Source organism: Dipodomys spectabilis, unplaced genomic scaffold (assembly GCF_019054845.1).
Source record: "Dipodomys spectabilis isolate Male_0828 unplaced genomic scaffold, ASM1905484v1 ptg000119l, whole genome shotgun sequence".
Lineage (NCBI taxonomy): Eukaryota > Metazoa > Chordata > Mammalia > Rodentia > Heteromyidae > Dipodomys > Dipodomys spectabilis.
In genome coordinates, this window is record NW_024870796.1 from 276452 (window position 1) to 290471 (window position 14020).

Here is a 14020-nt window from a genome sequence, read left to right on the forward strand (position 1 = left end):
TTTTATGGGGGGAGGGGTCCCTGGGGCTAGCCTAGATCAATTTTCCTATTTATGTCACCCTCATATCCGGGATGATAGGTACAAGCTACCACACCAAGATTTTTTGTTGAGTGAAGCTCTTACTTTTTTGTACCTAGGCCAACTGGAATCACAAACCCCCAGATCATGCTTATTAGCAGATCCAAGTTGATTGTCTATACCATTTTGCTTTTCTCCACAGGTTTTTTAAAAAACATTTCTGGTAAGATAAGTTTTCTACAAATGATCTCAATTTTTATTAATCTTAGAAAGTACTTATTTGCCCTTATATTTCTTTCTTTCTTTCTTTTTGTCGGTCATGGGGCTTGAACTCTGGGCTTGGGCGCTATCCCTGCACTCTTCAGATCAAGATGAGCACTCTACCACTTGAGCCACAGCACCACTTTTGGTTTTCTGGTGATTAATTGGAGATACACAGTCTCACGGACTTTTCTGCCGGGGCTGGCTTTGAACCGTGATCCTCAGATCTCAGCCTCCTCAGTAGCTAGGATTACAGGCGTGAGCCACCTACACCTAGCTATTTCTTATGTTTTAAATGTTTATTCCTCTTCGGATTTTTTTTTATCTTTTATTATCTTTAGGCAGCTGGACAAAGGAGTTGTCATTTAACAAATTAAGAATACAATATATCCAGGTTATTTTTAATTAACAATGGTGATACATTTTGTTGTGGGGGGGGGGGGGCGGTTTGTTCCCAAGATGGAGCTGCACTCTTTCACACCTTTGTGACAGATAGCATGTAGTCACATGCAGGGCCCTGGGGCTTGTGCACTGACTTAATACAGCAAGTGAGCAAACACCCTGTGGTCACCCTGTGGCCCTGGCCTGACTATCCTGGATCCTACTCTGAAACACACTATCACAGAAGGAAGGGAGCCAAGGGGAACAACCTAGACTCTTGATGCTGTTCTTTAGATGTTGGATTGTTTTGTTGTTGTTTTTGCTAAAGTTTTCTCATTGTGGCCATTGGATCCCAAGCTCAATATCATGGTGAAGGCGAGCCCTCATCTCTAATTTCTGACAAGGGAACATCATAACCAAAGGATGGAAACCTCCTAGGTAAAGATGTGGAACAAACAAACTGCAGGATTGGGGCTTAGGCACAGGTCACACAATTCCTGATCTAGTGATCTCCATATTAGAATTGGGCTGGGAAGGTGGCTCAGTGGTAGAGCGCTTGCCTTGCATGCATGAGGCCCAGGGTTCAATTCCTTAGCACCACATAAGCAGGAAAAAAAAAGCTGGAAGTGGCGCTGTGGTTCAAGTGGTAGAGTGCTAGCCTTGAGCTGAAGAGCTGAGGGACAGCGCCCAGGCCCAGAGTTCAGGCCCATGACCGGACCCCCTCCCCCCAAAAAGAAAGACTTTGGGGACTTGTAGGTCACACCTCTTAGTAGTTTGGCTTTTTTACGGCTCAGCCATGTACACAGACCTCCAACCCATCCACCCATTCTGAGGGGGAGGGAAAGTTTTTTGTCCTTTTTTATAACATAATTAATCCCATGCTCAAGCCTCTGATTTACCCTGAGAAGTAAGGATGTGAAGGGGGGTCTGGGGAAGGTACTTGTGGGAGACAGGGACATGGGTAGAAAGGGAAAAGAGGGCCTATAAAATGTTGTGCAATGGTTTTCATATCCCGAAATCCATTCTGTCACTGGGGGAGGGGAAAGTGGTCATTATAAACTAGATATACCCTTCAACACACATCCTTGTGACTTCCTTCCTTGTCTAGAATTTGGAAGGCAGCTATGCTCACCACTATACCACCAACGCTGACCCTTGTCTAGAATTTGGAAATGATGATCTCTTTAGATGTTTTACAGTTTAGTCACTATAGAGTAGGGTATCATTGTCGATTCAAAACTTTCGCAAGGAATGAGACTGGAAAGGGTGCATATTGTATTATATTCTGGAGAATGAGGACAGGCTTTGGGAAAATCTTTTGAGTCATGGGGAAAACTTCATTCAGAAGTCAATGATCCCTGTTATGGTTTGAAAATGAAATATCCCTGGCACAGGCTTATATGTCCAATCCTTGGTGCCCAGCTTTTTACACTGTGTTGAGAAGTTATGCAAACTTTGGAAGGTGGGACCTAGCGGGAAGAAATTAACCGACTGACGCATGTCCTTGTGAGCTGTATCTCATCATGGCTCCTTGTGTTCTCTTTCTCCTCTTCCTGTCTGCCATGAGGTCATCAGTTCCCTCCTGCACCACATATGCCTGCCACCATGATGTTCTGCCCCACCATGAGTGCTGGAATCCACAGATCCAGTGACTATTGCCTAGAACCTCTGAAACCATGTGCCAAATTCAATTTTTCTCTCAGGTCACAGTGACATACAATTTACTCATACAGTTTCCATTGTGATGCCCTGTAGATGGCACTGTGCCCAAAGGCAGGGGACACGTGTTCACCCCTGCTTTGCCAATTAGTTTTCACCCTGGCCATGTTCCTTCACATCCTAAGCCCATTTCTAAGGTCTCTCTTCACCGTGGTATCTTCTATGACATGTGGGACAATGACAGAAAACATGAAGTACTTAGCGGAGCATGTTGAGTTTCAGATATTATGTCATTGTACCTGCCTGAACAAAAAGCAAGGCTGTTAGGGTGGCACTGAGGAAAAGGGTGATGTCAGCTCCTCATCAGCTCCACCAAGAGGTATAGTCAGACTCTGTGGTATGATACAAAGGTTTGTGCATGATAGTTTATTGCAGGATAGTTATCGGTATAGCCAGGATGTCCATCAGTGGGTAAGTAGATAAGTGGATAAATGGATATATGTGTGTGTATAGGGATGTTTCTCTCTCTCCTTCTCTCTCTCTCTCTCTATATATATGTGTGTGTGTGTGTGTGTGTGTGTGTGTGTCACACACATGATAGAATGTCATTCAGCCATAAATAAGAATGAAATCTTATTTTCTGCAACATAGATGGAATGAAGGCAATGAATGACATTATGTGAAATAGGCCAGGGAAAGAAAGACAAATGCTAGGGCTGGGAAGGTGGCTCAATGGTAGAGTGCTTGCCTTGCATGCATGAGGCCCTAGGTTCGATTCCTCAGCACCACATAAGCAGAAAAAGCTGGAAGTGGCACTGTGGCTCAAGTGGTAGAGTGCTAGCCTTGAGCTGAAGAGCTGAGGGACAGTACCCAGGTCCAGAGTTCAAGCCCCATGACCAACAAAAAAAGAAAGAAAAGAAAGAATGTCATAGTTTCTCACTCATCTGTGGAGCTAAGAAAGTTGGTGTTAGCACCAGGCAGAAGCTAAAGGACCATAGCAGAACCTAGAAATGGAACCCCTTTACCTGTCCGGGTATCAGGCAGAGACCAGCACCCCAGTAGGGCAGAATTGTTTTGTCCTGAGTCACTTTAAGCCCTGCAGTGAGCCCTGAGACACATCCTCACCCTGGACTATACTTATCTCTGTGATTACAACACACAGGTTCTGCTCAACTTAGTGTCGGTCACGACAGTCACGGACTCTCTCTACCCACTTCCTCCCAAATTCAGGAACACAGCCAACTCCAGGGCAGTGCTTATAGGTAGATCCCAGACCTGCCCTGGCCCTGGGCAGAAACTTCTGTCACTGTGGAACAAATCTGTGCATTGTCCTGTATCCCCAGCAGCTGAGACACGGACGTGGGTGCAAGTCCTTCCACTGTGAGACACAGATGTAACCCTGCTTAGCATCAGCCTATGTGGCCAAGAGACTCCCTACACTGCTCCAACCTGGGCATAGTGCGGTACAAGACTCTATTAACTGCAGGTGAGAGGTAATAGCATAAGACTTCACCTTGGGCTCAGTCCTGGGCTGATGTAACCTAACAGTATGCAGGTTCTAATCTCCCCCACATCTAAGCTAGTGACTATGAGAAATATCCAGTTGGTGTGGCTCCAGTATATCAGACTTCTATTCTGGCTGGTTGCAGTAATCTTAGACCATGAGTTAACCTCAGCAGCTCATAGCAGTGTGGGCATTCGTCTTAGAGCTATGCTGGTATCAGTGGGTAGCAGAATCAGTGTGAAACAGCACAGTGGATTTGGGCCACAGATATAGCAACAGCCACCTGGGGCTGTTATGATTCTGCCCAGACAGATGGAAGTCCACAGTTCCTGACCAGAGGTCAGAGTATGGGCCAGGTGTTTGGGCCACCTTGGCTCCAGGGAGCATTCTAGTCATGACAGAATGCTCTTTTCATATAACCTTCCCCTACTGCATTCTCCCTGGGCCAATTCTAGATTAGGGACAAAGCTGGGATTGGATCTTCTTGACCTAGAACAGTAATGTAATGCATGTGGCAGACTGGGTTTAGACTGCCCTCTAGTGTTCAAACACAAAAATGTCTACAGGCTCAGAAATGAATACAAATCCTGGAAAAATGGACACACAAAGCCAGATAACAAAATCTGGAATAAATACCTCGTCCTTCAAAAGCATAGATGGTGTTGGACACTCGAAGAACTACAATGTAACCATGACTTCACCTGACAGTCAAAAATATATCAGAAACCAATCAGATAACTCTTGGATAGAGAATTTAAAACAACTGTTTTAGGGAAACCAAATGAACATCAGGAGAACACAAACAATTCAATAATCTAAAAGATAATACAGAGATGGAGACAAATAAAAAATATGAAGATGAAGTCCTTGAAGAGAAAAATATACTAAATTAGACTTAAAATCCCGTAAAAGACAATCAATAGTAGAAAAGAGAATAGAAGTATTAAGATTAAAGACAGACTATTTGAACTATACCATTGGAAAAGAGTACGAAAAGAAGTGAAGAAAGCTCATGGGAATTTTGAACAGCATTAGTACAGAAAATAGTTTAATAGATTGCTGTGGAAGAGGTGCTTGAGAATGTCAAAGTAGGCATTTAGAGAATTTACAGAAAGATACTAATAGCCCACAAACACCTAAAACAGAGAATACAAAAATCAAAATTCAAAGATTAAAGATCACCCGTCATATTTGACTCATCATTTCTTCCCCAAAGAGAGATTATAATCAAGTTCCAAAAGGGGTGGGAGAGAGGGGGGGGGGAAGGAAAAAGAAATTGATGCTGAATATTACTAGAAAAAAGAAAGAAGTAATAGAAAGGTGTCCTGACTTGCCTGACAATAGATTTCTTAACAGAATTCCTACAGGTCAGAAGAGAGGGACATGAAATATTCATAGTACTTAAGGGAAAAACACTGCCAAGCAAAAATATTATGCCTACGAGATCTATTCCTTTGAAACTAGGAAGACAAACACATTCTCAGACAAATAAAAGCTGAGAGAATATCTCCATCACACCTGTCCTATAAGAAATACTTAGGGAAGCTGGGCTCCAATGGCTTATACTTGTATTCCTAGCTACTCAGGAGGCTGAGAGCTGAGAATCATGGTTTGAAGCCAACCTGAGGCAGAAAAGTACCCTTGAGACTCTTAAACTCCACTTGACCACTTAAAAAATGGAAGTAGAGCTGTAGGTCAAAATGGTAGAGTGCTAGCCTTGAGCAAAAGAGCTCAGGGACAGCGACCAAGCCCCGAGTCAAACCTTAGGACCAGCAAAAAAAGAAGAAAAAACCTTCAAGAAATCTTCATATTGGAAAGAAAGAATATTAATAAAAGAAGGCATTGGAGGGTATAAAGCTCATTGATAAGAGTAACTACACAAATTCAGCATAATACTGTATGTGTGGTAAATAAATCAATCTTTAGTCTGAAGACTAAAATCAATTAAAATAACAACTATATTAAATATGCTAAGAGATAGGCAATATAGAAAGATGTAAATGAACTAGCACAATTTTCAAATGTGGCAGGAAATGGGAGTTCCAGAGTAGAATTTTTACATTCATAAATTTTCTTTCTTTTGTCTTATCTTTATATTCATGTTACATTGCTACCACATCAAAATATCTTGTCATAATCAAAAGATGTTTTTGTAAGGCTCCTGCTAATAACAAATCAGCAATCTATAATAGACAAACAAAATAACCCAAATAATGAAAACATACTACTAGGTAAGTCAATTAACCACAAAGGAAGATTGTAAGAGAAGATTATAAGAAAGGAACTACAACAAAACTAGATAGAAAATTACAAAATGTATAAGATTTTGCAAAAAAAGAAAGAAAGAAAGAAAGATTTTGCTTATTTGTAATTACTGGACTGTAAAAAAAATTAAATTCTCCAATTAAAATGGGAGTTTTTAAAGATGGCAATTATAAGTTCCTTACTTTCACTAAGGATAGTCATGGACTGAAAGAAGATCTTTCACACAGATGGAATCTAAAAGAAACCGCCAGTCACCACACTCATTTCAGATAAATTACACGTTACATCAAAATGAGTAAAAAGACAAGGAGATGGATGTGGTGGCTGTTTCCCCCTGTATTTTGGAGACAATTCTGAGTTCAAGGCCAGCCTAAGCTACTTGGGGAGTTTGAAGCCAGCCTGAACTACAAAGAAAGACCCTGCTGAGAGACACAGGAAGAAAAACTTTTTTTAATCTTCCAAGGGCTGCTTAGACATTAATCAAACCATTTGCACTGCACACAAAATTCTCATTACAGGGAGATGGCCCAGGGCAGCTGGTGAGACGCCGGCCCCACCATGTGCACGATTCCACAAGTCTCGTATGGCCTTCAGGCTAACTTTCCTCATCTAGAGGAGAGGAGAGAGGAAGGGAGGAGAGGGAAGGGAAGGGGGAAAGGGGAGGAGGCACCTAATAGACATCTACAGAACATTTCATCTAACTGAAAAATACATATTCTTCTCAATAGTACTTGGGACATTCCCTGGGGTAGCTCATATGATAAGCCACAAAACACGTTTCAATGGAAGTTTTTTTAAAAAGGCAGTTGTATCAAGTCTCTTTCCTAATCAAAACGCAATAAAACTAGAAATCAATTTTTAAAGGTTTAGAAACTATAAATACATGAAAATTAAACAACTTATATTTGAACAATCAATAGATCAAGAGAAAAAATTTAAATATATCCTGGAACAAACGAAAGTAGAGACCCAATCTACCAAAATCTATGAGATACAACAAAAGCAGTAGAAGACAAAAGTTCATAGCAACCAATACTCATGTCAGGATCTACATATCTCTCTGCCATCTCAAGAAACTACTCAAACAAGAACAAATCAAATCCAAAATTTGCAGAGGGAAATAAATAATAAAGATTAGAAAACAAACACAACAAAAACAGCCAGGCGCCAATGGCTCATGCCTGTAATCCAGCTACTCAGGAGGCTGAGATCTGAGGATCATGGTTCAAAGCCAGTCCAGGCAGGAAAGTCTTATCTCCAATTAATCACAGAAAAAGCCAGAAGTGGCGCTGTGGCTCAAGTGGTAGAGGGCTAGCTAGCCTTTAACACAAAAACTCAGGGGCAGCACCCAGGCCTTGAGTTCAAGCCCCAGGAGTGGCAAAAGAAAAAAAGGGGGGGGGGGGAGGCGAGCAAAAACCATAAGATCAATGCAATTAAAAGCCAGTTCTTTGAAAAGAAAAGATACACAAGCTTGACAAATCTTCATACTAAGGGGAAAAGGTGCAAATAAAATCAGAGATGAAAAAAGAGAGATTACAACTGATACCACAGAAACAAAAAGAGCCATTACAGAGTTTTATGAACAGTTTTATGCAAACAATTTCAATAATTTAGAATGCACAAATTCCTGGACATACACACCTACCCAGGATTAAAACATGAAGAAATAAAACCTGAGCAGGCCAATAACAAGTAAAAAATTAAGTTAGTAATAATAAAAAGTGTCCCAACAAAGAAAATGCCAGACCAGATGGTGTGGCTGCCAACAAAAATTATATATGAAATGGAAAAAGATGGGGGTTTTTTTTGGATGAAGTCCCTAAAAGGAAACAAGACCAAACATAGACAATGAGATTATACACACAAAAAAGCTGTACAACAAAAGAAACAATGAACAGTGAAGAGATAAGGGGGTGGAAAGAGGGGAAGCACTACACACTGCAGATGGAAATGTGGGTTAATAGAGTCATTGTGTCAAACAGATGGAAATGTAGGTTAATAGAGTCATTGTGTCAAACAAACAGGATGGAAGAACCTCAAAAAAAATTAAAAAAACAGAACTACTAATTACTGAATGTCCATCAGAGGAAATGAATTCAGGAAGCTGCTCTGTGGCTTAAGTGGTAGAGTGCTAGCCTTTGAGCACAAAAAGGCTCAGGGATAGTGCCCAGGCCCTGGGTTCAAGCCCCAGGACCAGCAAGGAAAATTCAGAATGTTAAAGAGACATCCGCACTCCAAGGTTTAGCACAGTGTTATTTACAAGTAAAGAACCGTCCAGAACCAATTATTATTATAGTGTTATTTATTCACAGGCCAAAAAAAATTGTTCAATCCTGTTTTTATATATAATTTCACTATCTGTGTCATTTGATAGGAGAATTAATTCCATTTACAATTAGGGTTGTAATTGAATGGTATTTACTGTTTCCTGTGGTTCTTTTGGAGTTTTTTTCCAGTTAATTCCTATCACTTCTTTTTCTTTCACCATTATTTTTACTCTACTGAGTTATGTTTGATACATTCTCAGTTCTCATGTGTTCTTCCATTCTCTTTTGAATTTTATTCTTTCCTGGACTACTAGTTTGTGATCATCTTTCTTCCCCTTTTTTTATATACTATTCCCTTCTGAGATTCAGACTGTATGGGAAAATCCTGGAGGATTTTTATTTCTACAAAGAAATTGAGTGATAACATTGCTAGACATATTATTCTTAATTGGCAGTTTTTTGTTTGTTTGTTTTTATCAGTCGTGGGGCTTGAACTCTGAGCCTGGGTGCTGTACCTCAGCTTTTCAGCTCAAGGCTAGTGCTCTGCCACTTGAGCCACAGCACCACTTCCGGTTTTCTGGTGGTTAACTGGAGATAAGAGTCTCACAGTCTTTCCTGCCCTGGCTAGCTTTGAACCATGATCCTTAGATCTCAGCCTCCTGAGTAGCTAGGATTACAGGTACCCAGCTGGCAGTTACTTTTATTTTCAGGAGTTAAAATACATTGCTCCATTATTTCCTAGCTTATAGGGTTTCCTAGCTGAGAGGTGTAATGTGATTCTTACTTTTGAAAGTAGGTTGGCTTTTTGGTTGCAGCTTTCATTGTTCTTTCTGTGCTATCTAATCTTGATTTCAATTATGACTTGTACAGAGTTATTTATTCTTATCTATTGTTCTTATCTATTTGAGGTTCCAAATACTTCCTGTACATGGGTCTCCATATCAGTAAAAAGATTTGGGAGATTTTCTACTATTATTTCATAATTAGGTTTCCTATAAGTTAGTTTGTATTTCAGCTCCTTTTTTTCTTTCTTTTTTTTGGGGGGAGGGGGGTCCAGTCGTGGGGCTTGAACTCTGGGCCTGGGCACTGTCCCTCAGCTCTTCAGCTCAAGGCTAGCGCTCTACCACTTGAGTCACAGCACCACTTCCGGTTTTTTTCTTTTTGCTTATGTGGTGCTGAGGAATTGAACCCAGGGCTTCATGCATGCAAGGCAAGCGCTCTACCACTGAGCCACCTTCCCAGCCCTCAGCTGCTTTTTTTCTATCCCATGAGTTCTTAGGTTTGGTCTTCAAATCTTGTCTAGACGTTCCTATAGGTTATAATCATATTTATTCATTTTTATTTATTGTCTGAGTACAATATTTCCTCAATCTTATCCTCCATCTACGTTATCCCTTCTTCTGCTTGATCTTGTCTGCTGATAATGCTGTCCTCTCTGTGAGTCACTGAGCTTTTCATTTTTAATACTTCTATTTTGTTCTCCCATTCCCTTGCTGCTAGATTGCTGACTTTCTTTGTCTAGGTCTTGAATTGATTTCCTAACTTCACTAATCTGTTGCTTATCATGCTCTCTGAAGTCCTTAATCATTTTTAAAAGTAGAGTTCTGAATTCTTCGTCTGATATTTCAGCCACTTTATTATTCTTAGTTTCAGTTACTGAGTCTTTGTGAAGTTTTGAGAGTGAGCTATCTCCTTACTTCTTTTTTTATTCAAACATCATGTTTATTACTGTTTATCACATGTTTATTACTGTGCTCATTATTAAAATAACCAAAGAAAAATCCATTTTAAAATGCCCAACTATCAGTGCAGGCACTATTGACATTTCAGCTTGACTGGTTCATGGTAGAGCATAAATATATGGACATCTGATACAATTCCTTACAGACCCAGCTTGGTTCTCCTCCAGGGTCTTCTCTTGGAGTTGCACCTGATTTTGTTACCACTTTTCATCCAAATCCACTGGGGAAGGGTGCGATTTTGCTTGCTTTCTGAAAGTCTTGTGAGAAGACATGATGAGAAGCTCAGGCAGGCACAGTAACCACAAGGGTGAACAAAAGCTGAAGAGCATTTCCTTACTTCTTAATAGTGGTGACTTCCATTTCCATGGGTATGGGTTTCTTTTACTTCCTCTCAGATAAGAGAAAGCTGACTGTCACAGCAAAATCTACAGGTGAACAAAACAATAAATATTGAAATGAAGTAAGATGTGATGGGAAGCCTCAGCTTCCTCCCCAACAAGGTTGTAGAGAAGTAGAAGTTCCTTATATATGTTTTTTTTTTCCACAGTACTGGAGTTTGAACTTAGAGTCTCACATTCAGCTGGTGTTCTACCACTTGAGCCACACCTCCAGCCTAACTTTGGAGATAGGTCTCTTTTTATTTCCTTTTATCCCTGTCTAGGCTAGCTGCAAACCTAGACCTCAGGCTTTTTGAGTAGCTAGGATTAGAGATATGAGCCATAGGTGTCTGGTAAAACTCCCCCTTATTCTTAAAGTATTGGCTGGGAGCTTAATGATGTTTGAAATTATAGGAATTGAAAATTAGTTAATGTTGGGTAGAAAAAGGAAAGGTGTAGGAATATGGGAGAAAGAAAGGTACAGCAAATAATAGTGTAGGAAAACACTGTAATTGTACAGAGAAATACAGAATGTTTGGGGAAATTTTTTTTAAAAGACAAAAGAAAAAACTAACATAAAAACATACAGCAGACTCAGACTTTTTTTCTTAATAGCCTTTTTTGCTTAGGGAAGGTGTGGGTTCAGGCCCTGTCCACGTGTCAGGCATTCTCCTCTAATCTTTGGCCAACAGAGATCCATTGGTTTGGTATTTCCTTAAATTTCTCTTTGGGGGCAAACCTCTCCTGGAAGTAGAGACTTGCAGCATCCTCTGGGCCCTGGTTTTTCTGGGTGTCGTCTTGCAATGGGCCAACGTCAGCTGGTGGTGTGAGGTTCAGGCAGGTTCTGTGTTAAGTAGCAGCAATTTCCAGGGGTTGAGCAGCTCTTTCTGGATTCTAATATTCCTTGAGGGTAGGTGGTGGTATGTTTGAGCACACACTCTGCCACCCTTGAAGTATATACCTTGTCTGAAATTGGAGGCTTTTGAAAGCAGAAATGTGTGGTAGTATAGAGGGTGAGGCAGAAAGATCATGAGATCAAGGCTAGCCTAGCAAGAGACTCTGACTCAAATAAAGTTAAAAACCTCTAGTATCTCATTTAAAAACTAGTTAGTGGCACCACAGTACATGTTATCCAAGACACTAATTTACTGGAAGCGAATTTAAGGATAGTGTGTCACTATACACTATATACATGTATCAAATGTTCACCCTGTACCCTGAAAATTTATACAATTGAAATAAAAATTAATTTCCAAAAGTAGAATAGACATGAAGGCCTAGCACTAGATTCTCCTCTGATGCACTCGCCTCCCACATCCTTACCTACTGACTGTCTACCAGCATTACAGACTGAACCCCAGCTATCTGTGAAATGGACTGAGGTCTTGGTCACCTGGCTCTGGCCAGGCCCATGAAGACCCTACAAAGGTCAGTGTCTTCCTTTGCTGCTTCTTTGTATTGCTCTTCCTGCTTCAACCCACAGACTTTACTCTCAGAAATGCTCCTGGGCATCCAAATCATCTCTCAGAAATGCTCCTGGGCATCCAAATCATCTCTCAGAAATGCTCCTGGGCATCCAAATCATCTCTGTTTCTCATGATCTGTTTCTCAACTCTTCTCCCTCAGCAGTGGGGAAAAGATATTACCTCCGAGTGTTTTTACAAAGGCTCTGTAATGACTCAACAGGGGTGATATGTATGGAATGCACTCAGGGTTTCTGTTAGCTAAGTCAGTGTCTGACTCCTCTCAGCTGAGATCCCCTCCAAAGGCTCCTGAAGTCCCAGAAGACATGGATTAGAGCATCTGGGAATTCTTTCTATCTGTCCCAAAGACTTAGTTTATCACCTACAGGTAGTTTCAATACTAAATAAATGCCCAGGGAAATGTAAGAAATCCCTAAGTAACCTTACTTATTAACTCCGAAATAACAAGTAACTTCTAGTCACTCTAAAGTTTACTCTGAAGAATGTTCCCCCAAAGTGACCAATTAGTGCTGAGAAGTAGGGACACTCCAGGGAAAAGAGATAAGTAGCAGAAGAGATTGAATAACTCAGGCATTAATGACTGAACTTTGTGTTTCCCTTGAACTTTCAGAATTCCTAGGTGAATAAATGTTCCACTAAATGTTTAATCATGTCTCAAAAAAATGGTCACTAGCATCTTATTAGTTTAAATAGAAACTGGGGATTAGCCCAAAGTAAATGAAGGTAGGCTTCCTAGTTGTAAAGCCTATCAGAGTTGTTTCTTGTGAGTTTCTTGTAAGTTTGTTGTATTTGATAGTAAAACATGTGAGATTTCTAGCAATGACTCTTGGATGAATTTACACAAATAACATAATTTGGAAAAACACAAACAGAAAGCTAGGATGTAAACTTATATGCCATTTCTTGTATACTCTTTAATTTACCCATTAAAAATGAGCATGTTTTCACTATCATACAACCAGTTCCACTGAATTAAGTCTAGGAAGATGATAGTACTTTATTAACCATGTACTTTTTTTCTTTAATGAGTTAAATTCAGTCAATTCATATTTCCACCTTAAAAACAGAAGCTAAACATACTACCCAGTAATCAATAGTATGTATATATGTATATCCACAAAAGGGCTTGAAATGTTTATACCAGCTTAATTCATAAATACCGCAAACTGAAAGCAAACAAGATATCCTTCAACAGGTGAACCGGTTAAACAAACTACTACATTTATATGATTAAATATAATTCAGAACTTTCTTTCAATGTGAGTAAATATGTGGAATAACTTTAAATGTGTCTTGCCAAGGTAGGGAAAAAAAGTCTCCATTAAATTCTCCCACGCAGGCTCTTGCTTTGGAATCTAACTTCTCATGGACGCCTGAGAAACAATACAAAGGCTTGAAGCTAATCCTAGGGAATTTGGAAATCCTGCTGCCGCCGTCGCAGAGAGATGGCTGACAGGTAGAGAAAAATATACTGATTCTCCTCTCCGTACAGTAAGATCTTTCGCATGTAAATGGAAACATATAATGAAGAATTGCCTGAACACATTTTCTACTTTTTTTCTACTAAGACAGGATGTTCGCTCATTTGACTCTCTAGCTCCTGTGCAGATCTTCTGGTGAGTGACTATTCAATTTGGTATGCCTGGAGGGAGGGGATGCTCATTGGAGGATCTTCTGGTGCTACCATTTGTGTCTGCCTCTTGCTTCCATTTTTTTTTCAAGGAAAATAGGAGCTCCCAGTGAGGATGGATTGTAGATTTGGCTAGATTTGTAGGCAAGGCACGGTCCTGCTAGTTCCCTTCAACCACACTAACATGATAGCCTGACATTATCTACCTGTGAAAAGAGAGATGTCCTAAAATAATAGACTAGGTTACAGAAAAAGGGAAAAGAGGCCAGCTTAAACTTCACAGCCTCAAGCTAAATCAATAAGGAAAAAGTAGGGTTCTTCACATTCCTTTTCTGTATGCTACAGGTCACCCATCAAAGCTACCTTCACCCAACTGACCAAAAGCCAGCAGAACACTCTGTTGATGGACTAACCTCACATCTTATGACTTTT